The sequence below is a fragment of the Leptonychotes weddellii genome, chromosome 1, assembly GCF_054177405.1.
Source record: "Leptonychotes weddellii isolate Sample4059 chromosome 1, ASM5417740v2, whole genome shotgun sequence".
Classification (NCBI taxonomy): domain Eukaryota; kingdom Metazoa; phylum Chordata; class Mammalia; order Carnivora; family Phocidae; genus Leptonychotes; species Leptonychotes weddellii.
The window spans coordinates 106,224,989-106,248,726 of record NC_138369.1 but is presented as its reverse complement, the minus strand read 5'-3'; the positions used below and the strand labels follow the sequence as shown (position 1 = coordinate 106,248,726).

Sequence of the window (23,738 nt, the reverse complement as noted above, 5' to 3'; positions counted from 1 at the left end):
TGGTCGATGTCGTTGAAATGGCACTCACAGACTTATTTTACCCACCATAGTCTTTAACCCTGACACACATGCATTTTTTTTCGAATTTTATTGAGCAATCCAACGTGTTTGCAGTGTACCAAATCCCACCAAATCAGATTCTGATGCTTTTACTCACGTCTCTCCTTCGCTCACCATGTAGCATGGATATTTCTCTCTCTTTCCTGTCCGTTTTTCTCCTTTCCTTTTTACTGTCTCCCTACCTCCTCCTCACCCCATCAAAACCAAAACAAAACAAACAAAACTACCCCAACATGCAATTCTCCATCTCACCTCCAGCCTTTAACACTGGACACTGCCCTTCTCCATTTTATGGAACCTGTTCCTACTGTCCTTTATGTCTCAGCTCAGACCTGCCTTCACCTGGAAAGTCAAAGATGCACTTAAAGATGCACTCCCTTTGCCTTCTTGCCCCACCCCTGATGCAGGCAGGTGCTCTTCTGATGTACTCCCACACATCTGACAGTGCTTGCTCACATGTGTCACATGTCACATTTGTGTCTATCAGCACCTTAGAAGCTCCAGCAAGTCTAGGCCTGGGGCTGCGTTGTTTATGGTCTTATAGCTTACAGACAGGAGGAGCTCAATAAAAAATAAGGAATGAAAGGAAGAGAGAAAAAAGGGGATAGAGAGACAATGCTGTTTTATAGAAAATAAGTGTAAAAAATCTCTTAAGTGCACATTCAGATGCAGCCCAGCCACCTGTCTGCAGTAGAAGTGGGTCAGGAGTTAGCCCTCCTGAGGGACACAGGCCTTACTATTATTAGTGGCTGAAATAGTCTTCTACAGACTTCTTATTTATAAAATCAGCCACTTCATACATGCTGAAAGTTCTAGAGTAGATACAGGCCCTAGAAAGGTGTATTTGTATCGATACGCAACATGATTGGCCCCAAGGGTTCTCTTCCCAACTACCAAACTGGTCATTTGTACTGGCTTTGCTGTCTTACTTCTTTCTTCCTAGCCATCTTCAATCTGTGGGCTGAGGACCTACACTGCTAATATGTACCATAAAATCTACTCCAAATTTTCCTGAGGTGAATCCTAATCTGTTTTATAAATTGGCTGAGGTACCATGATTAAGAGAATTGACACCCATTTAGGAGCCAAAACAGTCTGTTTAAATTTTGACTCCTTCACATACTAACCTTGAACAAGGTCGTGATGCGAACTTGAACAAGTCACTTTGTTGAACTGAACTTGCTTCCTCTGTGCAATCAGGAAACTGGCTGGCCCGTGTTTAGGTTTTTGAGATGATTAGACTCATGTGAAAATACGTTGTAAATTCTAAGCACTGTGAGGTCTGTGAGGTCAGAAATTGATACGAATTGACAACAGAGTCATGGACAGGAAGAGTGATGTTGAGTTTTCTTTAGCCGGAGAAATAGATCTTTACTTAGTTCTGGAATTATGAAATGGGTTTCACAGTGCGGGGGGGGGGGGTTGGTGTCCGGATAAAGAGATATTTGTAGTGCCCCCTCTTGTTATGAGTACCTCTGGAAGAGGCCTCTTACTTTATTGTTCACTACTCTGAAAATTTATCTAGATTTCTAAAATACCTTGAGTTCTGAATGTTTAGATTTAAATTATATTTATATTATGGTTGAGTACCATTCTTTCCTTGCCTAGATATGTGAATACTATTTTTGTGTGCGAGTAAGCTTAAAAATTGACTGTCTAAATATTTAACCAGAGTTATTTTAAAAGAATTTCATTATTTATCTTCTTTATGATTTATATTATCACATTCTGTGTCTGTAGTTATGGTTTATCATAAGCAGCCCATCTGCTACAACAGCCAAATTGGAACATTCATATAAGATGAGTTCAGATATCATAAACATGACAAGAGATGGGTTACATGCAGTCTTTCTCCATGTTTAACCAATTTAATTTGTTTCCTATGCAGAAGAGGCTCTAAATTTACTTAATATATGTTAGCACTTAGGAACATAGTTAGAAACAAGGCGAAGGTCTTAACCTATTCGTAAATAAATGAGAAGATTCCTGTCGGAGTGAAAGAGAGAGAGAGAATTTATGTCAAACAATCAGGAATTTAATACATAGTGGTCTTTTAGGATGTCCAGTTTGTGTACATACTCTTAAGGCATGATTACGAATAACTTCACTTCCTATAAACAATGTGACTGGAGAAATTACTCACAGATACAACAAAAAGGGGAAGAAAGGTAAGACGTTTTAACTAAAGCCAATAAGTGAATTACTTTCCCTGAAAAGGTTAAAAATGGCAGATTTATTTTTCATTGCCATAATATTTGTCTTTGTTGGCCAGCTATCTGAGGTATTCTCCAGAAGATGCAGGGCTCATTGAGACGTCACCACATGACCCCAGGTTCAAAGTTACGGCAGAGTCCTGAAGGATTTTTCTCCTCTGTGGTTTGGGGACTCAAGACGCCTTAACCAAAGACTTAAGTCTGTTGGCTAAATGAAAGTATTGATACTGCTGTAGCGAAAACTTTCAGTGATTAGTCTGGATTTCCCTCTGCCCCTGGTAGAGGTCAAGTAGAGGACTTTTTAGTGCAAGCAAAAGAGTCATTCATTTTTCACTCTTTAGGTAAAGGACTTATGTCATATTATTAGTGAAAACGTGATTAACTGTTAAAGCAACATAGGCCTTAATGATCTATAAAGCCATTTCTCTCAAAGTTATGGATTCATTGCTCTGTAGTACTAAATATATGTTGTTCTAGGATCATGCAAGTCATGAATACTAAAAATAAAAATAAACATATTTCTTTGATGATGATTTATTACCAAACAATTTGGAGCTAATACATTCACATTATAGGATGCAAATACAAATGTGACATAACTGAGTAGGCCTTTAAGATGAAGTGTCATTACTTTTGGAAATACGGGCCGTGCTTCAACTTCATCACAGCCTTTGTAACATAATGTTTTGAGAATCTGTGACTGATGTTTCAACTTGCAGCAGTTTGGTTCTTAAATTCCATACTTAGCAAGAGAATGGTTTCATTCAGCCTCATTGATGACCTAAAAACCCATATGTGGGGATATTATATGCCATTGTGAGTTAGTATGCGAAGCTGGTAAAATGAGATTGGGGGAGTTCCTCTCTGGTAAGATGCTGAGTTCACAATGAGCACAAAGGCAGAGCCATGGCAATGGCAGACCCAGTGAGGAAGGGTACCACAAACCCATGTTAGTAAGGGCAGGCACTCATTGCTCCTCTCTGGGCTCCTCAGAAATAGTCCTGGGAGTACTGATGCTAACATGGCTCTCTTTCTGTTTCCGGATAAAGCTCTCTCGTTACTTGCGATCGCTCAGCAAGCTAAAAAGCAACACAGAAGCTGAGCATGTGCGTGTCAAGTTGACCTTGCTCTCCTTTTTATCATCTCCGTCTCTCCTCCTTCCAGACCCACGGTTTCCTATCTGTCTCTTTGTTTCTTTCATTCTTTCTTCGGTTTATTGTCTCCACTTCCCTTCCTTTTCTTTCTTCTGCTTTTCTTTCCCCTCTTCTTTTCCCACTTCCTCATGTTTCTTGCTTTCCGCATCAGGCTAGGAGAGAAGCTGACGTTAAGTATCGCAGGCGTTGTATTCTTGGCACTGTCAAGAACTTGCTTAAAGGAAAGAGGTTTTCTGGTATCAGGAGAGAACTGCATTCCTTGTGACAGAATATGAAATTCTCTTCCAGTTCTTGTATCGGTATTGCTAATTTTATTACTGCAATCTAAGTGGATCCACTGTTTTCTTGGCAATTGCTTCTATGGGTACGATATGAATAATAAGACAGTTAAAAAGGTATTTGTGCAAGGCCTTTAAGAAATAACTTAGTGAGTAGAAAGGAGGACAAAGGAAGCAAATGATGGAGCAAAGTACACATTATATGAGCCCTGGAGACGGCTCTACAAGTTAGACTGCCCCAGTGTGCGTCTAATTTATGTAGCTGATAACCCAAGTTAACAGAGACCCTGGCACTATTATGGAGGTAATATTTTCTCAAGGATGTACAGTCTTAAACAACTTCTTCCTGTATTAGGTTCATACATGGTTTTCTTTAACATAAAGCAGGTATGTCTGTTCTCTTGTTCCATTTCATTTTCTTGGAAAAATAAATTTATTGCAGGCCCGCTGAATGGAAATTCTGCTTACTGTTTACGACTAAGGTTGCTCTCCCCTCTCCTGTATTACCCAGGGGATTAGTTCAATATAGAGCCTTATTCCACACCCATTTCTTTATTTTTCCCCTCTCCATCCTTCTTTTCAGGGTTCTGTTTCAAAACCTATATTACCACAGAGCAGCTGGTAGCATTTAGCAACCACCTGCACAAGTAGTTCTGTTTCCAGTGGAAGAAAATTTAGCTTACATAAGGCAAAAAACTGTAAGGTGTCGGCTTTTCCATTTTTATTTGTATTTGTGTACATTTTCTTACTCATTGATGAATGTTCTGCTAAGTGAAACTTAACTCCTTAGTAAAGAATGAGAAACAGTATGGTGTAGCCATCCTTTGTTTCAGTAAGGTGAGGGTAATTTGGAACGCTGTCAGGAAGGCGAGAGGTTGATCGTAGCCAGGAAGAGACTCTTAAATTCTGTAACTTCTTTGAAGGGTGAGAAGGCACCTTCTTGAATTGGAAACTTCTACTATGATTTTCCAGGTAACAGTCCCTACTGAAGACTATGACAAGCGTCCTGGTGTGCGCTGGCTTCCCATGAAAGGCATTGTACAGTCAGACTTCTAATATCCAACAGTAAATAAATTACCTTCCTACTGCTTGGGAGTAAGTTTAAATCTCTAAGTTTTTATTAAATTGTTCACATAACTACACACTGAATATTGATCTAAACTGCTCTAGCAGTGACTAATGTGTCAAGTGGTGACTTCCCTTCAATCAAGGTAGCTAGTCTATAAATGAAACTCCAAACTAAAAAGCCGACCATCTACAAACAATATCTGATGACTAACTTATGTAAGCAAACTGCAGCTCGGAAGCCATTCTTGCTTACCTCTCTTGTGTACTCCTCAGTTGGCATTTCTCGGCCCTAGATAGAGGAACTGAATCAGAGGAAGCCTATGTGACTTGGTCAAGGTCACTCAGCTGATTAAGAGTAAATTCATCCAGACTTCTAGTATAGTCACCTTTTAAGGAGAAGAGTTTAGCAGGTAATATTGTTTTATATAGGACTAAAAGTTATTGAGAGCCACCGTATATAGAGATGCAGTCATTGTATCTAGGAATCTAGACCATGTATATACTACGCAGGACACAGAACCAAAGATTTCTTTTTGATTTCTTTTTGAATCCCATTGTGAGATGGAAAGGATCCTAGAAGAAATTTAGAAGAATATCATGGCTTTATAACAAACCAAAATATATGACCAAGGTCACCCATTGGCAGTGCTGAGACTAGAACCCAAGTCTGTCCCTTTCTTTTCCTCTCCTTTTCCTTCCTTCCCTTCCCTGGCATTTTCTCTTTCTTTTCCTTTTTGTTTCTCTTTCCTTTCCTTTATTCAGTTCTCTGTCCCTTCTTTTCTCTCTTTTTCCTCAAATACTCAAACCATATTCAGAGTCGGTTTCTACTCATCCAAGCTAGGTGTTGGAAATAAACCATGAATAAGTGAGACTCCTTCCCTGCCTTCAGGAGATGTAATGAGGGATGCAGTTAACTGAACTGGAACAGTGCCATCTGTCATGGCAGAGGTATAGGCTATTAGGTATGTGTGATGCTTGGGAGGGATATACAACCAAGTCTAGGGGGAGTCAGAGAGGTTTCCTTAAGGGAATATATCTTAACCAACATCCGAAGGATGATTAACTATTCTAATGAAAGGGAGTTACATAGTAGTGGAAAAGAATGTTCAGGTATCAGCCCAGAGGCAAGAGAAAGCATGGTGGAGTTTGTGACGTGACAGAAGTTCGGTGTGATTATGGACGGGCAGGGAGTATAGTGAGAGAAATACTGGGATGAATTCCCTTTAAAGATAAATTGAATTCAACAGACATTAGTTGCTTGTAAGACACCATTAGGAGCTATGAAGATTACAAGATAATACTCTTTAATTATAATGGAATAATCTAGGGTAGTGAATGATAAAATGGTAAGTTCCCCGTAAAAGGATACAGATTATGAACTTCTCTTGAGGTTCAGAGGCACATGAGGTCATTGTGGGCCATAAGAAGCAAAGGAGGTGTCAAGGAAGATTTTGAAAGATAAGTAGCATATCTGTAGATCATACCTTCTTGTATTCCTTTTCTCCATGAGCAAATAGTCTTTACTGTCTGTCTCTATCACTTCAATTTCTGTTCAGTCTTCATCTTACTACAAGCTCTATTTTGCCCACAACACTTGAAGAAGTAGTAGTGATCCCCAGTTGCCAAATCCAGTGCATTTTTCAGTCTTTGGCCCAATATAATGTCCTCAGGACAATTTTCTCCTTCTTGGACCCTATTCCTCCTCTGGCTTCTGGACCACCACTTACTTCTGTGTTCCCCTCTAATTCTGTCTCCTTATCTTCCCCTTCACAGACCTCAAATGTTGGTGCTTCCCAGAGTCCAGACCTCAACCTTCTTTTTTCCTGTAGTCTTTGGTATCCACCTGAGGAGACCATCTATTTATCCATTAAGGACTCCCAAATAGTGACCTTAGTTCCCAAACCTACAATTCCACCCTCTTGCTGAACATCTGTACCTGAGTATCTCACCCCACTTCACATGAAGTGAAATCTCGCCTTCCTCCCCTCATTTCCCATTGTAGTTAATAGTTTCACCTTGCTTCTCAAGCTAGAACTTGAAAGCTTACCTTTACTTCTTGCCTTCCTTTTCTCTTCACTCATGTCTAGTGATTTGCCAAATTGAATATTCTGCACCTCAGAGACATTCCTTGATTCTGCCTGATTCTCTCAAAGGGCACTGCTTTCCCCTTGATTCAGAGCTTCACCACCTATTGCCAAGACTGCATGTAAGAGTGCTCTCCTTGCCATCTGGGACCATTTTTTTTTTTTCTGAACATCAGTCCTGAGATAATCTTTTATTTGCTTAAGGCACTACTTTGTCTCCCTATTGTCCATAGCAGTAGTTTTTAACTACGTTCTGCTGAATTGCTGGACCACTTAAAGATGCCTTAAAGAGTAGCACTGGGGAGGGGCTCCTGAGTGGCTCAGTCGGTTAAGCAAAGGACTCTTGATTTCTGCTAGGGTCATGATCTCAGGGTCATGAGATCAAGCCCCACGTGGGGCTCTGTGCTCAGCATGGAATCTGCTTGAGATCCTTTCCCTCTGCCCCTCCCCCTGCTTGTGCTCACTCTCTCTCTCTCTCTTTCTAAAATAAATACATAACATAAATCTTAAAAGAAAAAAGAGTAGCACTGAGGGAAGGGAAAGTCTAGTGAGTCTCTCTCCTATCTCTCCACCTCTATCTCTTTCTTTAATATTTGTGAGTTTGTGCAAGATTTTGCTTGGGAAAACAGTGTTCTGAGGCTGAAAATTTTTGAAAATTAGAAAGTTGAACTCTAGTCTGATATACCATGGCCCTTGGTGATTTGATTCCAAACCTTCTCTTTAGCTCCATCTCTTCCCCTCTCTTTGCCCCTCACCTTAATCATCATTCACTCAGGGTTCTTCTGAAAGCACTGTTATCTGTCACCACTCCATGTCTTTGTTTTTGCTGATTTTCCCACTTGGAAGTCCGCCATGTTTGCTCTCCGTTTTCGTCATCTTCTCTACCCGGCAAATTTCTGATGATTTACCTCAAATCTTGCTCTCATAGCTGTCCCTGAGAGAGTAGTCTGTATGATCATAATCTATTCTATAATCCTTAAAACATCAGTCGCCTCCACCTCCAGATTGTTTTTCTTGTGGCCTCCCGGAGGGCAGAGAATGAGTCTTACTTATGTATTGGTAGCCCAGCATCCATGATGCAGGAAGTGCTGCTCAGTTAATGTGAGCTCTGGCTGCTTGCTCCTCCTTCTGCTGCTGTTGCTACAATGGCAAAGCCAAAGGACATTTTTGAGCAAAAGAGTGAAATATCAAGAATGGAATTTAGGTGTTTAAGATGATTGAGCTCAAAGTCAAGTGCAGAACAGAGGGAAAGGAAGAAAGTCTGGGGTCAGGGAGAGAGGGGTCTAATAGAGATTCTCAGAACATCATGGTATGAGTTAGATTAAAATCTACCCCAGATTCATTGCTGAATTGGTGGGATGAGAGAATATATTTCAAAGGAGAATGGTGGGAGACTAAAAATATGTTCATTTTCTTTAGAAATCCTAACTGTAGCAATCAGAGTTTTTGTCCATTCCTTTGAGTTGTGTATTCACTGTGTGGAGAGCAGATAAGCTACTTGGTTCTACCAGTCCTCTCCATCTCCATCACATAGCTGGAGTGGTGGCAGCAGCAATGACATGTCCTTGCACGTGCCAGACATTGTGCTCTCTGCATTACATGCATAACCTTACAAGAGGTAGTGAGATAAGTACTATTATTACATTCACATTAGAGATGAGAACGATGAGGCTCAGAGAGGTGAACTAGCTTGCACAAAGTCTTGTAGCTGGGAAGTTGTGGACTATGGGTACGAACTCAAGTCTGTCTGAACCAGAGCCTGACCTCTATTCCACTCACTGCTCAATCTTAACAAGCTCACTTTAGCCAAGGACTCTTGGATCTAATACGGAATACTCACAGGTACTCAGGTAACATCTGCTTCATTAATGCAAACCAGAGAGCTCAGAGTTCCAGAGAAACAAATTCCCTAGATGTCTAAAGCTCACCTCCTTGAGTCCAGTAGCTTCTATAAAGTTGCCATAAAGGATGGAAAACTTTCCTGAAGTCATGATTCCAGGAAACCAGATAGCCAATCTTACTAGATTCTTGTCCTACATCAAAGTAAATTGGCACTGAATGACTCTCTCTTCAGAAAAATGTATAAGCTCTGGCATGTGGGCTTAACCTCTGGGCCGTCCAAATTAAAGGCAATTTTTCTACACGTGTGAGTTCTCACCCAGGTCTCATGTAACTGTAGTTGTTTGATATTTTCTAGCAGATGTTGACTCACAACTTGCTTCACGGCCTTAAACCAGTTGTATGGCAAACAGTTTTCAAAGTGTGGTGGACCACACGCATCAAAAATTGGGATACTGCAAATTTCTGGACTTAGCCTCAGGTCTCCTGGTTTCGAAGCTTTGGGGCAAAGCCTGAGAACCTGCTTATTTCTCTGAAATGAAGCTCAGTGAAGAGGAGTACGGCGATGGTCCTTGGGATAAAGGGGAACTGAAAGTGCTGAGTGTGGTTGTTAAAGCATGCAGGCATTTAGTAATAGCTGGTAGCTTGGGCGGCCCTAGTGTATATTGCGCCCTGCCAACTGCCTTTCAGTGAGGGACCTTCTATGGTAATTAATCACAAGCATGTCAGCTCTGTAAATGTTTTGACTCCATTCTAGCACCTCTTGCACCTGCCCAAGTGATCCCTCTTCCTACTGTTCTTCATTTTGTTGTTTAGCTTTGATTTGCATTTCTTATCTCCAAATATGTGTAAGTAGGTTTCTAAGGACCTCCTCTGAGCAGGAGCTCTACATGGGTCTCCTGCAAAGGAGACATTCTTAGTCCCATTGCATATAAGCAAGCCCAGACTCCAGGGCTCATCAAATGTCTCCATCAAAGGAGACATTATTAGTGCCATTGCATATGAGCAAGCCCAGCCCTCCAATTTATGCGGCCAAGGTCATAGAAGCAGGGAGCTGGAACTGAAGTTTGAACCCAGGTCACCTGATTCCATAATCGTGCCTTTCTTCAATATGCCAGGTCGCTTCATACCATTTGGCTTCTTTCTTGATAAGTGCAGATACAGCTACAGGTTAAGGATCCTATCCAGGACGTGTGCTTAACACCGTCACCAGAACTGTTTCTGTGGCACATATGTCTGTGGGACATCTGGAATCCTCATCTTAAGTTCTAACCCAGGGAAGAATTAGGTAAATTGTATCACTTCAACTTTGAGGCATAATTAAAGTCTGGAATTATTTTTAGTAGAAGTTTTGTTTGTTGGTTGATTTGTTTTTACCAATTTCACTAACTTAATTATAAGTCAGTGTGTGGAGTCTCTTTTTCCCGGGCACCACTGCTGATTTTTTAGTCAGCAATGACCAGTAGGACTCTCTGCAAAGATAGATGTTCTAAATTTGTGTTGTTCAGTACAGTTGGCACTGGCCACATGTGGCTATTGAACTGTATGGCCAGCATGACTGAAGAACTGAATTTTCCATCTTAATTAATTTATGTTTAAATGTACATAGCCACATGTGGCTAGTGGCCACCATATTGGATAGCATAGGCTTAGGTGGGTCTACAGGAAGACAGCAAAGTTGAGTGGTGAAGGATTCAAATCTGGAAAGCCAAACTGACTGGCTTACTAGCCTGTATGACTTTGTGCAAGTTACTTGACACATCTTTTTTTCATTACTTTAAATGTAAAATGGCAGTAGTAATAGTATGTGCCTCACAGTTTAGTTGTAAGGATTACATGAGCAGTTTTATGTAAAGATTCTTAGCACAAGCCTAGCACAGAGTAAGGGCTCATCAATGTTAGTAGCTATTATTTTGACTATTACTATTTTGTAGGTCAACTTCCTAAAGAATTTGAAGTTTTTGCCCTTTTTGTGACTTAAAATTCACTTAAAAGTGTTGATAACATGGTAGCTGCTTAGTAAATATGCATTGAATTAAGTTCTTGAAATCCCTGATTTAGGACTTTAGATACATAGACTGAGGTGCATATGTAGAGAGAATGCTGGGGAGAGGCTCAGAGAAGGCCTCCTCTTCTTCAGATATACAATAGGAAAGTAAAAGTCTGTTTGTCAAGACAAATAAGATGGAAAGGAAGTGAAGAGGCTCTAATACTTAGAGAAAAACTAAAAAAAAAAAGTTCTCATCTCTTGTCCCATGTGACTCAAATACCCATGATCTTAAGAAGTCCAAGTTTGAAATGTGTGAGGGCGTGATCAAGGGAAGGGCATTTTAATAGGACACATGATAAGTAGTAGGAAATGGGTTCTGATCAGGCATATTATAAACCGATCTTGATGATTTTTATTAGCCAGTCCGTATTGAAATAACCACACACACCTACCCACACATACCTACAGATGCACACATTTCATGTGTACGTGCATGTCTGTTTGTGTGTATGTGTACATAGATTAAGACTGACATGAAAATTAGATAGTAAAACCTTTTCATTTAGTGCCAACAAAGTCGAGCCACAATAAACTGAAAATGTGAACTGCTTTGGCATGACTTAGCTTTATAAAGCCCTGAAAATGGCTATACAAATATTTTTCTAAATGGATATCATATTAGACCTGAGGTTTAAAGTACTGTAGATAGGAAAGAGAGGTAAATAATTGCCTTTTTACTTTGTGACCATATTATAAATGCCAGACAATGGAAAAACTAGTAAAATTAAAAAGGAATTCCTAAAGTGAAACAACACACTGGTTCACAAATTGTCTTTCTTCATCATTGGCATTGCGGATTTATGTTGACTACATTGCCAACAACTTAGTTGCGCAGGGCACAACTCAGGCTGCTTAGCTTGGGCTGGGCTGCAGGTCTAGGACAGAGATGGCATGGGAGGTGGGACTCAAGAGCTACCATGCTATCAGTGAGGGCTTATGGCTGCTTGGTTGACAGCTTAAAAAGAGAGACCAACTGCGTGACTAAAGGAAATATAATACGATCTTTTAATGAGTTGAATGTGGAGAAGTGTTTGAGGAAAAGGAACCGAGGTCCTTCTGAAGGGATTTGGTGGTTGCAGTCTATACCTTCATTAGCTGGTAAAAGGTGCCAAGTGTAGATATTTGTCAGTTGACTCTGAAGTAGTTCACTTCTTTTAAAAACTTCCAGTGGCAGCCTACCAAGATGGCCCTATTGTTACCTCCTTGCTTAATTGTTCACTTCGTGTTGATTTTATTATTCAGGTAGGCCCCACCTATTGTTTCAGAGGTCAAGGAGCTTTTTCATTGCATTTAGTCTCAACTGTAGCCCCTGGTCAACCGCACTCTTTCTTCTTAGGCAAACATTCTGCGGCAGCTGGGTTGGAAACTATCATTCCACACATCACAGCAAATCTCAGACAAGTTGAGTTTAATTATTCCCTGTTGACTAGCTCTGCCATTACTAAAATCTCTTTTAACACGCTGACATTGAGAGTGGAAGTGTAGGGTTTCCGAGCTCTCAGCACAATAGCTTTTGCATTAATATCTCACAGTTTATTTCATGGAGCAAAGACCTGCTTGTGGTGTCTAAAATTTGTTTAAACATAAATTGCAATGAAAGGCATGGTGACAAAATAGAGCTGTATATAGGGAAAGAAAGCCTGTGAATAGGCTTAGGTATTTTTTTAAAAGTGCATTTCTCTTATAAAAAACCTTTTTTTTCTTCCTTTCAAGTGCATGTCAAAGAGATTTTAATCACCCTTTTGTTTTTGTTAATTTTTATGTTTTAGTACTCTGCTGAATAAATAGTATGGGTATAATGTATCCCAAACTAAACTTTTCATGATGTTTAACAAACTGTAATTTCATGATTAATAGTGCCTAATCTGAATGTCCCACGAAACTTTGTGCGGTAAGAGGTGTTCAGTGTTACTAAGGGTAAGCAACCTCACAAAAGGGACAGTTCAGTGATTGTTTCCAAGGAGATTTAAAGTCTTACGAGTTATGAGAAAAACAATAAAGCTTTGGCATTGGATATCTAGTATAACATGTCCTAGGATTTAGCACGACCTAGAAATTTAGTAATTCAGAGGGAAAGAATTCAATATGGTTTAAAAATTCATTTTGAGGTATCAGACATGGGAGAATCTAGCATGTGGGCATTATTGCTTTAAAGTTACATGTGGTTAGTGAACGTCATCTCAGCTGGCGAACACCCATTGGTTACACTAAATACATGGCCGGAACCTTCTGTTTCTTTGCCGGCCATACACTGTTTTCCCCACTTAAGCTCTAGGCTTCCAAATTATGCTGGTGGAAACATAGTAGGAGTGACCCTGAGGGCCAAGGTCCTTCTTGATGGGGATACCTTGACTTTGCTCTATTTGGGGGTTAAGGCACATCACCAATTGCACAAGTAATATTTAAGAAACCCAAATCTGATTATGTCTCTCCTGTTCAGAAACCCTCCAATGGTTTCCCATTGCATTCATGATCAAGTTCAAAATTTGTATCATCACTTATGAGGCCCTCCATCATCTGCTCCTGCAAAATCCTCAACCTACCACTCCTTTCCATTCTTCAGCTTGCCCCCAGCCTCTCACACATTGTAAACATTCACTCATTTATTTATCCATTCATTATTTATTGAATACTGACTGTGCCAGGCACTGTGTTGATTGCTAAGAGATTTGTCAGAGGGTAAAATAGATATGGTGTGTACCCCCCTGATGTTTATCAACTAGTCAGGAAGCCAGAAATGGAACAAAGAACTATAAAAGCTGTTCTCTGAGACCGTTTTTCGGTTGCACGTGGCTATCTCATTCTTACATTTCATGTCCCATATTAAATATCTTGTCCTGAAGGAAACTTCCCTGATCCTTCCTCTAGGTTGTAGCCTCTTAATACATGCTAAAGAAATAAAACAGAACCAAATTAGTAAAAATTAGACTTAAAGACTTTATAAAGGCCCAACTTGGCTCTGTGGCTTCAGGATTCTTCATGAGTCTTCATCAGTCATCTTTACTCACTTGATGGTGTTTAGCTCCTATGGTTTAAGGCCATGCCCACCTATTTGGTGGGGGGAGCTGACAAACGAGATAGAGAAGAATCTCTAAAAGAGTTAGAAGGGATCATTTGTTGAGTATGTATCCATCACAAATATTTTACTCCTATTTAAATACTTGATCTTTATACAAACATTTTGAAATGAGTAGAGAAAAACGGGAGAATATAGAACTACAGTCCAGAACTCTAGAGACAGACCACTCAAATCAGCCACTGGGACACCCCTATTTCCTCAACTGTTAACTGAAAGTAATAATATCTATTTCTTGGGATCGTTGGGAGAATTACATGAGATAATATACACAAAGCCGTCAGAAGATGTCTGGCACATTGTAAGTGCTGGCTTGTATTGTTATTCCCATGTATAGATGAGGGAAAAGGCTTGCAAGGTTTAGGTAACTTTTGAAGATCATAGAGCTAGCAATTTAGAAAGCAACAGAGTCACGATTGAGACAGACGTCTGTCCAATTTCAGACTCTAGTATCTGCTTTCTACACCAGAGCAGGTAAATATCCACTTAGTGAGTGAAGGTGATAGAAAAGCCAATCAATAGTTACCAGAAGAGAAAGAGTCTGCTTTTAAAAGCCTGAGTTTTAAAAATTTGTCTTCCAGCCTGGTTTCTGTGAATAAAGTTGTGCTTGATTCCTTAAGTAATGGACAGCGGTGGTCATTTGAGTAATGTGCCAGATGGTTGCATAAATCCCTGGGAAGCAGCATATTCTTCTGCTTAATTTTAAAATACAATGTGTCAGGTTGAGAAGGGAAGATAAGAAAGGAATGACCCTGTCTTGTGCTGATAAATTGCTTTCTCCAAATGTACCTTTAGTTGGACACCATTCTATAGAATCTCTTTTTTTGAAGGTACAAGGAGCCATGGTTTAGGAAAAAACAGTCCCTGCATTAACCTGATATGGTAAAATATGTTTTTTAAAAGGTGTCCATAATTGAAGCATTGTTGATGTAACTGATACTTTAGGTATAAAATTATCGAGTTTAGATTTTTCTTATACAAAGATATCTTTACTCAAGGTTTCTTCTTGCATTGTGTTTTTTACAATATTACTTTTTCTACCTGTCCTTTGCAGTAGTCCAGAGTATTAAAAAGGAAACCTTTATAATTTTGATGCCATGCTTCCATTCCTGTCCCTTTGACTAGTAATATATAATAATGTTGGAAGGGAACACTTACTGGAAGGACCGTTTGCAATTTGTTCAAAATTTACTTCCACTTTAATGAAATATCTAATATGAGCCAGGGAAAAAGATGTGTAAGACATTTTTTTCCAGTCTCGGAAATCTTTGAGTTTAGTGGTAAATATATATCAGTAGATATTTTTAAGAAAACGTACATAGAATTTTGCCTACGGGGCTGTGGAAGCATAGCAAAATGCCCACCACTGGGAGTTTGGGGATTTGCTGCACATTCCTATAGATGAAGTCTTTAAAATGTTAAGTATGAGTTAGCCAGGTAAATAATGGGTAGAAAGTGTGTGCTGAGAAAGAAGGACCTGCCAAAGCAAAGGCTCAGAACCTGAACCATGAGGGTGAACATGTGCACTTACAATCTGGTTTATACTTATAGACTGCAAAGAATGATGGAGGGAGTAAGAAGACGTCGGTTTGACAAGGTTAGTGGAGGCTGCATGGAATATTCTGCATGTCATATTAAGTTCCTTGGCCTCTAGGCTGTCAGTAATGGACAGTCACTGAAAGATTTCATGCAGCAAATTAACATGGTTTGATATGTATGCAAGCTAATTCATTGGTTGCTTTAGAATGGATCTAATGTGGACAAGTCTGGGTGCAAGAAGTTGAGTTTGTTAGTTAAAGATGGAGAAGACAAGCAGTAGTAAGAAGCAACTGGTACCGGAAATATTTAGGAAACGCAATTCATGAGGCTTGGGGATTGGTTGGGTTTGAGACACAAGGGAGGTATAGAGTCTAAGATAGTGCAAGCCAGAGATTGAGAATGAACACAACGTGTTTTTAGAGTTGGCCACACTGAATTTAAGATACCTCTGGGACAACTGGGTATACCAGTGTGGAGTTCAGGGGGGATAGACCTTATTGTCAGGGACTTACCAGCATAGGGAGGAAGGGACGATTAAAGCTTTGAGAATGGTTGGAAGAAAACCTAGTGGTCATGTTAAAAGGAAAACAAGCTGAAGACAAAACCATGGGAGAAACCCAGCATTTACTCATCAAGGGGAGAAAATGACCCCAGTGGAGGATCCAGAAAAAGAATCCAGAGGAGCAGAAGGTGAGCCAGGGAAGAGTGAGTCATGAATGCCAAAGAAGTAGACCATTTCAAGGAGGAAGTGGTTATTAGTATGTTGTAATTTTCACCTATATTTTATGTTTATTGCTATGCTTATTTTTTTACCATGTTAGCTAATGATAGAAATAGGTATGCTATGAACAGAGCCAGAATGAAAAAAAAAAGTCCTCTCCTTTCAGTAAACTATGGGGAGACAACATTGACATGTAAATAAAATAATTATAATAACAATCCTTTAATTGACAATTACATAGTACTTAGAGTTTATTAGGTACCCTGATATACAATATCACTTTACTTCCACATGAATCCAATAATATAAGCACTGAGACCTTAGATTTCTCCCCTTCTTCCCACTGAGGAAGCCAATGCACAGTGAGGCTGAGGGACTTGTCAAGGCTAGCTGCTGGTGAGCTGTAGAGCTTGGACAATACAACAGTATGTCCTCAGCCTCCTAACTCATTGGGCCTTCATAATGCCAAGTTAGGAATCCAAACATGACAAAGCATAGCATAGTCCTTTAGCTCATGGACACAAAATCTTCATATCCATTCTTCAAGTTTATTACTTTGCTCCTAGTCATTAGCAATCAAAATCTTCAAATTCATAAAATGGCAATCATTAAAATGTCAATTATAATTTTTATATAATCTCTTTTCTGTTCTATTTTTCATCCACAGAAAGAAATTTTCAATTACAATTTTTTTCTTCTGAGATTAAGTTTATTTGGGGTATAGTTGCTAGAAGCTTTGGCCTTTAATTATATCTACAAGGGTTATCTACAGAAGCAAATAAAGTAAAAACATACAATCCAAAGGAAAGAAAGAAGGAAAAGAAATCGACATTTGTCCGGATTTCATAGGATATTGGGAAACATTATTTTGATATAATAGATAATAATCTGTACAAGACAACTCAAAAAACTAGATCCATATCTTGGGAGGTGGCATGATTATATTACTTGATAGAACGTGTCTGCCATCCCAGTTCTTAAACATGAATAACATGCCTGTGTCAGGTCAAACCAAAGGCAGAAAGGCAGACTTTAAAAACATATATATATATATGTATATATATATATATTTCATATATTCCTCTTAGTAAAGATCTGTAGCATCTACAACAAAAAGAGAGTTCTCGCTTCTCATTCCTCCGTCTTTTCTTTGTCAGTGTTGCCTGTTAGATTTCATGTGGGATTTCACATGAGTTTCCTCTGTTTTTTACTCCACTTTGGACGGAGCCCACTGAATGTTGGTTTAGTTTCCTATTGCTCATTCTGAAGTGACCTGGTGTTCCTTTTGTATTAATGTTTGCTCTCTGGGGAACTTTCTATTTTGCTGGAGTCAGTTCTCTGGCTTCCCTTTAGAAAACTAGGGCCAGTAGTTCCCTGCCCCACTTCTTCATCTACATCGTAATAGTTTTCTCTAGTACTTCGTCCAGGCAAGTTTCCCTGTTTCTCTGAATGGACTTTTCCATTTGACCATAGCTGAGGAGTAACTTTTTATCCCTTTTATTATACATTTTCATCATTTCCTTCCTCTGCCTCAGAGTCACATGGACTAAGTGCTTGACAAACGACTATCAAATTATTTATTCCAATAATCATTTATTTTATTTAAAATTATTTTCACTTTCTTCTGGATCAATTTCTAAACACATTTTAATATCATTTTTACCCTTCTCCTTTTAACGGACTACAATGGCCATGATATGAAATGTTAAAGAGCTTAATAAGTGTGTTATAAAAACAATATTTCAAACTTCATTTTATCAAACATGTACTGGGTACCTACTACGTACAAATCACTGGACTAGGTATTAGAAGAGATATAAAAATGACAAGGACCCTGTCTCCAAGAAGAACAGAGTCTAATAGGGAATTTAGGATGAAGGAAAACTGAACAATCTACCTTAATTATTATTGGTTATTAATAGATTTCTTCATGAGAACTAAAGCAATTTAATTAATTCTTATAACCTCAGCAAATGTTTCTAATAGAAAAATACAGTAGCATTTTACTTAGAAAATCTTCTTTCTCCAAACCTTCTCTATTACTTCTTCTTTGCTAAAAAACCAAAAATATAATAATAATAATAATAATAATAATAAAGTATTTTCTGGTAGGAAATTGGCATGTTTAAAATTAAATTATGGGGGCGCCTGGGTGGCTCAGTTGTTAAGCATCTGCCTTCCGCTCAGGTCATGATCCCAGGACCCTGGGATAGAGGCCCGCATCGAGGCCCGCATCGGGCTACCTGCTCAGCGGGAAGCCTGCTTCTCCCTCTCCCACACCACCAGCTTGTGTTCCCTTCTCTCACAGTGTCTCTCTCTGTCAAATAAATAAATAAAATCTTTAAAAAAATTAAATTAAATTAAATTATGCATATATACTCAGAGAAGAAAACATTCTTAAAATAATGTAAGGCATTTGTAAGCAACACAGTGATATAAAAACAAAAACAAATTCCAGCAGTACATTTTGAAATTTTCTTATTAATTCAACAACATGGAAAGCGGAATATCCATTTTTAGCTTATATGTGTGAAAGACTGTTCTGTAATTTACAAATGAAACACTGTCCATTGGACTTAGAATTTGTAATCTTCTAATGGAGAATCAAAAAGTCTACAGGACTTGTTGGAAAGGACATTATAGGTATGATCTCAAAAGCACCTGTAAGGTTATTAAAAAATTGGTTAATTATAGTTAGTTTGGTTTTCTTGTTAAGCTGCCAAGTTGAACAGTGTACTCTTCTTCAATAATATGAGAGAAAAAACATCCCCAGCTGCTACTTTTATATGAGGAGACACCGAGTATTCCAATCCTAGATAAATTGAAGGGTAGATTCCCTGTGAAACTTTGTGGAATGTTTCTAGAGTTAGGGAAGCTGGTTTACAATTCAGAGTAAAGAAATTATCATAGCTTTAGCCACCCTGTGCTGAATGGAAAAAAAAAAAAAACTGGACAAGTTCACATTTTTGGCATCCACAGAAGTGTGTATACCTTTGAATTGTGCCTTCGTTTGACCTGGCCTAATTTAGTACCTTGGGAAACAATGTAATTTGAAGGTTACTTCTGAGAGAACAGAGAGGCTTGGTGTTGACTCTTAAGGTCTGAGTTGGAACAGACAATTTTAATGATTAAAATAGATTATCTAAATCAATAGGTAAAAATAGAATGACTCAGTCACAAGAGGGCTTGCAGTATTAGGCATGTGTATGAGATAGTTTGTGATAGTCTAGGGATTTCATTTCCAGTATGAAATACATAAATGGCTAAATATAGTTTTCCTAAAATATTACTTCATTGGGCCAGTAGTAAGATATCATCTTGGCCTTTGTATTTTGGCTGGCTGACATTTTCTTCTTTCCCATGAAAAAGAAAGTAGAACTGGCCTCATATAGAATTGAACAGAACAGAGTGTTGTGCTGCCCCTCTCTGTTTATTAAGATAAACTTCTGATAAGATGGTTAAGCAGGAAGCTGGAATAGTTCAGAGAAACTAAAGGCTACTTCTGGCTCTCACTATCTGGGACATATTATTTTACATTAAGAAATCTATTTTGAAGGTTCCTTTTTTTTTTAAAAGTACAAGATGTACTGAGTTTTGAATGATACTCTAGGTTTCTTTTTAGTGGATATTGAATAAGTGTGAAAAAATGTCAATATTTTTATTTGTATTAACACTCTGAGGTCAGAGCAAACATTTAGTAATATGAGAGAAAGTATGCCACTTGGGTTCTGGAATGTTTGCAAAGAACATAGCAGAACACACTTGGAAATATAATTACCATCATTTCTATTTATGAATAATTTTTATAGCATGTTGATTATTTCAGTCCAAATTAATGAGATTAAATTTAACCTATTTTCGGTAACTCCATATGTTAATTTTCTTATCATACTATCAAGTCTTTCTTCTACTTAACATGTCCAAGTCAGGGAGAGATTTCACCTGTGACCCAGGATAAGATATTAAGAACTATGTTTCTGCTAAAAATCATGTGTGATTTTTTTCCCTACGTTAAATAATAAAACAGAAAACAAATTCTTCTTAATAGCTATTTTCATCAACTAAAGCACATTGTTAATTTAATTTAACCTAGGCTTAGGGAGCGAACTTGTGCTAGATGAAGGAGAAATATTATCTGTAACTTTTTAAAGTGTAGAAACCAAAATCTGAGCAAATATAATTTCTTTATTTTTACCCACATGACAGCTTTTTTATTAATAATATGTGTACATTTAATGCAGATGAGTTTTATCTATACTATTCTAAATCACAGATATTTTGCTTTTACTATATTCTTTGAATTTTTATATATGTTAAAGAGATTACGTCCCCCTATGGAAATTGGAATTTTTTCCTCGTATTCCAGCTTTTTGTGTGACTTGCCAATTGTCTGGCTTCAGTCAGAAGAGCTCTCCCAATGAAACCCAATGTATTATTTGGTTATTTATAACCCAGCCTCACTACAAGGTTTAAGCACCAAGAATCTAACAAAGTAGACTAATAAGGTTTCCAAGACAGTTTTGATACGGAAAAAAAGATTAGATATAGGGTCAACATAGACCTTTAAGTTGACATAGGAAATGAATTTAGAATCTTTTTGGTTTGCCCATAACCAATTATAATGCAATTAATGTTAACAAATCTGACCTAGCAGGATTTTAATCTACAACCTGGCAACATTTACCAATTTCACAGCTACAATTCTTTAACCTAATATCTCTCGGCAAACCAAAATAAAATAGTACTGTAATTTAATAAAGGACCAACTAGTTTAATTTAAAGCAGCATGGAAAAAAAAAAAGATAATACCGTAAGGTAGAAAATTATCAGCATTAGCTCTGGAATCTAAAGCATTTCCAACAAAAACTCATTATAAAAAGTCTAAAAGTGGTTTCAAAAATTCCTCTAAAAGTGATCAAATTATTTAACAATAGAATTGCCGTTTTTCCCCCATCCCTGTCTTCATGTGACAAACTGCTCTTCTCTTTCATTTCTCAGGGATTTTGTTTATTGCATTTGTTTTATTTATTTTATTGCACAGAATATTTTAAAGGCAAATTCTCTTCCAGGATCAGAGTCAGTAGGTAGGGGAATACTAACTCTGTTAATTGAAGTATGGAACCGGGAAGGGCAAGTACTCAAAAGCCATTTACACATTCTTGTTTTAATAAGAAGTATGTTGTATTAAAAACAATTTTGAAGCCACCCGTGCATACATGCATACAGAATCATTTTCCTGCCTAAGGTTGCATTCCTATTCATGGAAGTATAGACTATCTACACATATAGAGTAAATTTTCAATGATCTAAGAACAAAATAACTTTTCCGAGGAGGGGTTGGAGGGGGATTACCCACGGTGAAAAGCAATCATAGAGGATTTGTGAAAGCAGTTTAAATTACTGTTAATCATCTGAAATATTTATATATAAAGAGTTGTTTATTATTTAGAAGTAATTGCACAGTAGATAATAAACACTACAGCATTCTACTATGTGGGACCTTGAGTTCCCTGGCTGATCAGATGTGTCATATATTGGAGAAATGCCCTTTTCCTCCATTCACGGTCCATCCTTAGCACCTAGGAATGGCTGGCCTCCCAAAAAGGCTACAAAGCCCCAAGGCTTTCAGTAGGACTAGAGGAGTTGAATGTGCAGCTGCGGAAACATTTCCATCCAGTTAGAGACAAATTGACGAAAAGTAAAAGATGCTAGAAAACAAACAATAAATAATAGATTATAAAAGTAGACAATGACATTTTGGCTATTTCTCGCCAAACAGTATACATAATTTTTGCACATTTATGAACATAGCTTATTTGCATGGTTTGCATATTTAGTGTATGAAAACTTACAAACTATTGTTTTGACTCTTTCAGATATAAAACAGTAAACCTGTTGTTAAATGTAAGATGTACTTCACCTCAGTACGTGTGCGTTGCATAATTATTTTACAATTTTGGCTTTTTCTCTTACATTTGTTACTTTTGTTCACATTGAATTGGCATTATGTGTGATTGCCATCCACACCCTCTTCACTACCTTACTTATTGTAGTCACATAAATAAATACTGATACCCAGATGCATTTACGTACAACTCTTTACCTGGGAAGGGGTTTGAAAATAATTGTGAAATATTTAACTGTTCTGCAAAAACTCCTTTTGCGTATATATTTGGAATGATGTTGAGAGAATGATAAAAATTTAGGCAGTTCAGATCACGTGTCCTGGAATGTTTAGTAGCACCTTTGAGAAAGTTACAAGAGGTCCCAAAAATAAGAATGCAACCTTCCTCTCCCTGTCATCCTGTTATTGTTATTCTAATGTACATTAACCTGTTGCATTCTATAGCCACCACATAATAAACAGAAAACCATAAACAGTTTTTAAGGAAAAGTGTCTGTTTTGTTCAAGGATAAGTTCTAGCAATCACTGTTGTAAGCATGATGTATGAGAAAGCTGTGATAATAATGGGAAGCTATTAGGAGGGGTAAGCGGCAAGAATGGGAAGAAGAAAGGGAACCTCTCTGTGCAGTGCGGGAGATGGGATCCTTCAATGAGAGTGGAATTCATGATATACATAGTATGGCCCAGCTGTTTGGGAACATTAAAAATCCCTTCGCTTAAGCTGTTGAAAGCTGCAAAAAAGACCAAATGTTTTCCGTCTCAAAACACATTTTACTTAGCTGTGTTTTGAAAGCTGTTATCTAAACATTAGGGGAAAGAAAAAAAACACAGCGTATTCTAACATGATTTCTTCCTTGGGTGCAAATCAGCAGTTATAATTTAATTTAGGAAAGAGAGTGAAAAAGGTAGAAGGAAAAGGCACATTTTATTCTCCTACCTTCTTGTTTATCTTTCCTTAAAGTATTTGAAGGACATAAAACAGGGAAATAAAAAAGTCACCAGCATATAGTTTTGTTAACTTATCTTGTGAACATTAAACATTATGCCTCAAATTTCGTATGGTACATAAAGTGTTTCGCCCTGCAAGATCATGTATACAGCACTTCAAAAACGCCAGTAGGACAGCTCACTAAATGTAATGGATGTGTAACAGCAGATCTTTAGATCTCTTGTATTTAGCATGACAACTTTGGGTTCTTTAGGTGCTTTAAACATGATATCTAAAACCACCTATTTTTTTCCTAGTGATGAAAAACATAGACTAATTACAAACTTCTCATATGCTATAGATGGCTTGACCATCCGGTGCAAATGCAACATTTTGATTATACTGTGTCTCCTTTTGTTACTGAAGTTAATCAGTTTTACAACTTCACCTTATTTTCCTAATGCATTTTCATCTTATTTCTCACTAGAATGAATGCTCACTGAGCATAGTCACAGTCTGGAAATGCGTTGTCTAATGGTGCAGTAAACACTATTTCTATTACCTAAAGGTTTTAAGGTGAAATCTTAGCTGCTCTCCAATTGCATGCATCCGTAATTGTCTTCACTAAAATCTTTAAGAACTCTCATTAAGCAGTTTCAGAAGATATCTTAAAGCAGAGGAACTGATTCCCACTTTAAGATTTGCGTCTCTGAACCAACTTATTTCCTGTCAAAACTTATGTTGGCTATTACGTAGACAAAACTTTTGTCAGGAAACTTTACTAGGAATCTGGCTTAGACAAGGAATACAACAGGGGGTCAGT

General features: G+C 38.0%; 1 protein-coding gene across 9 annotated transcripts in view; it reads left to right on the top strand.

Moving 5' to 3' along the window:
- MECOM (MDS1 and EVI1 complex locus) overlaps positions 1-23,738 on the top strand; it is a 541,324-nt gene that overhangs the window by 435,280 nt on the left and 82,306 nt on the right. The gene's annotated exons all lie outside the window — the stretch shown is intronic.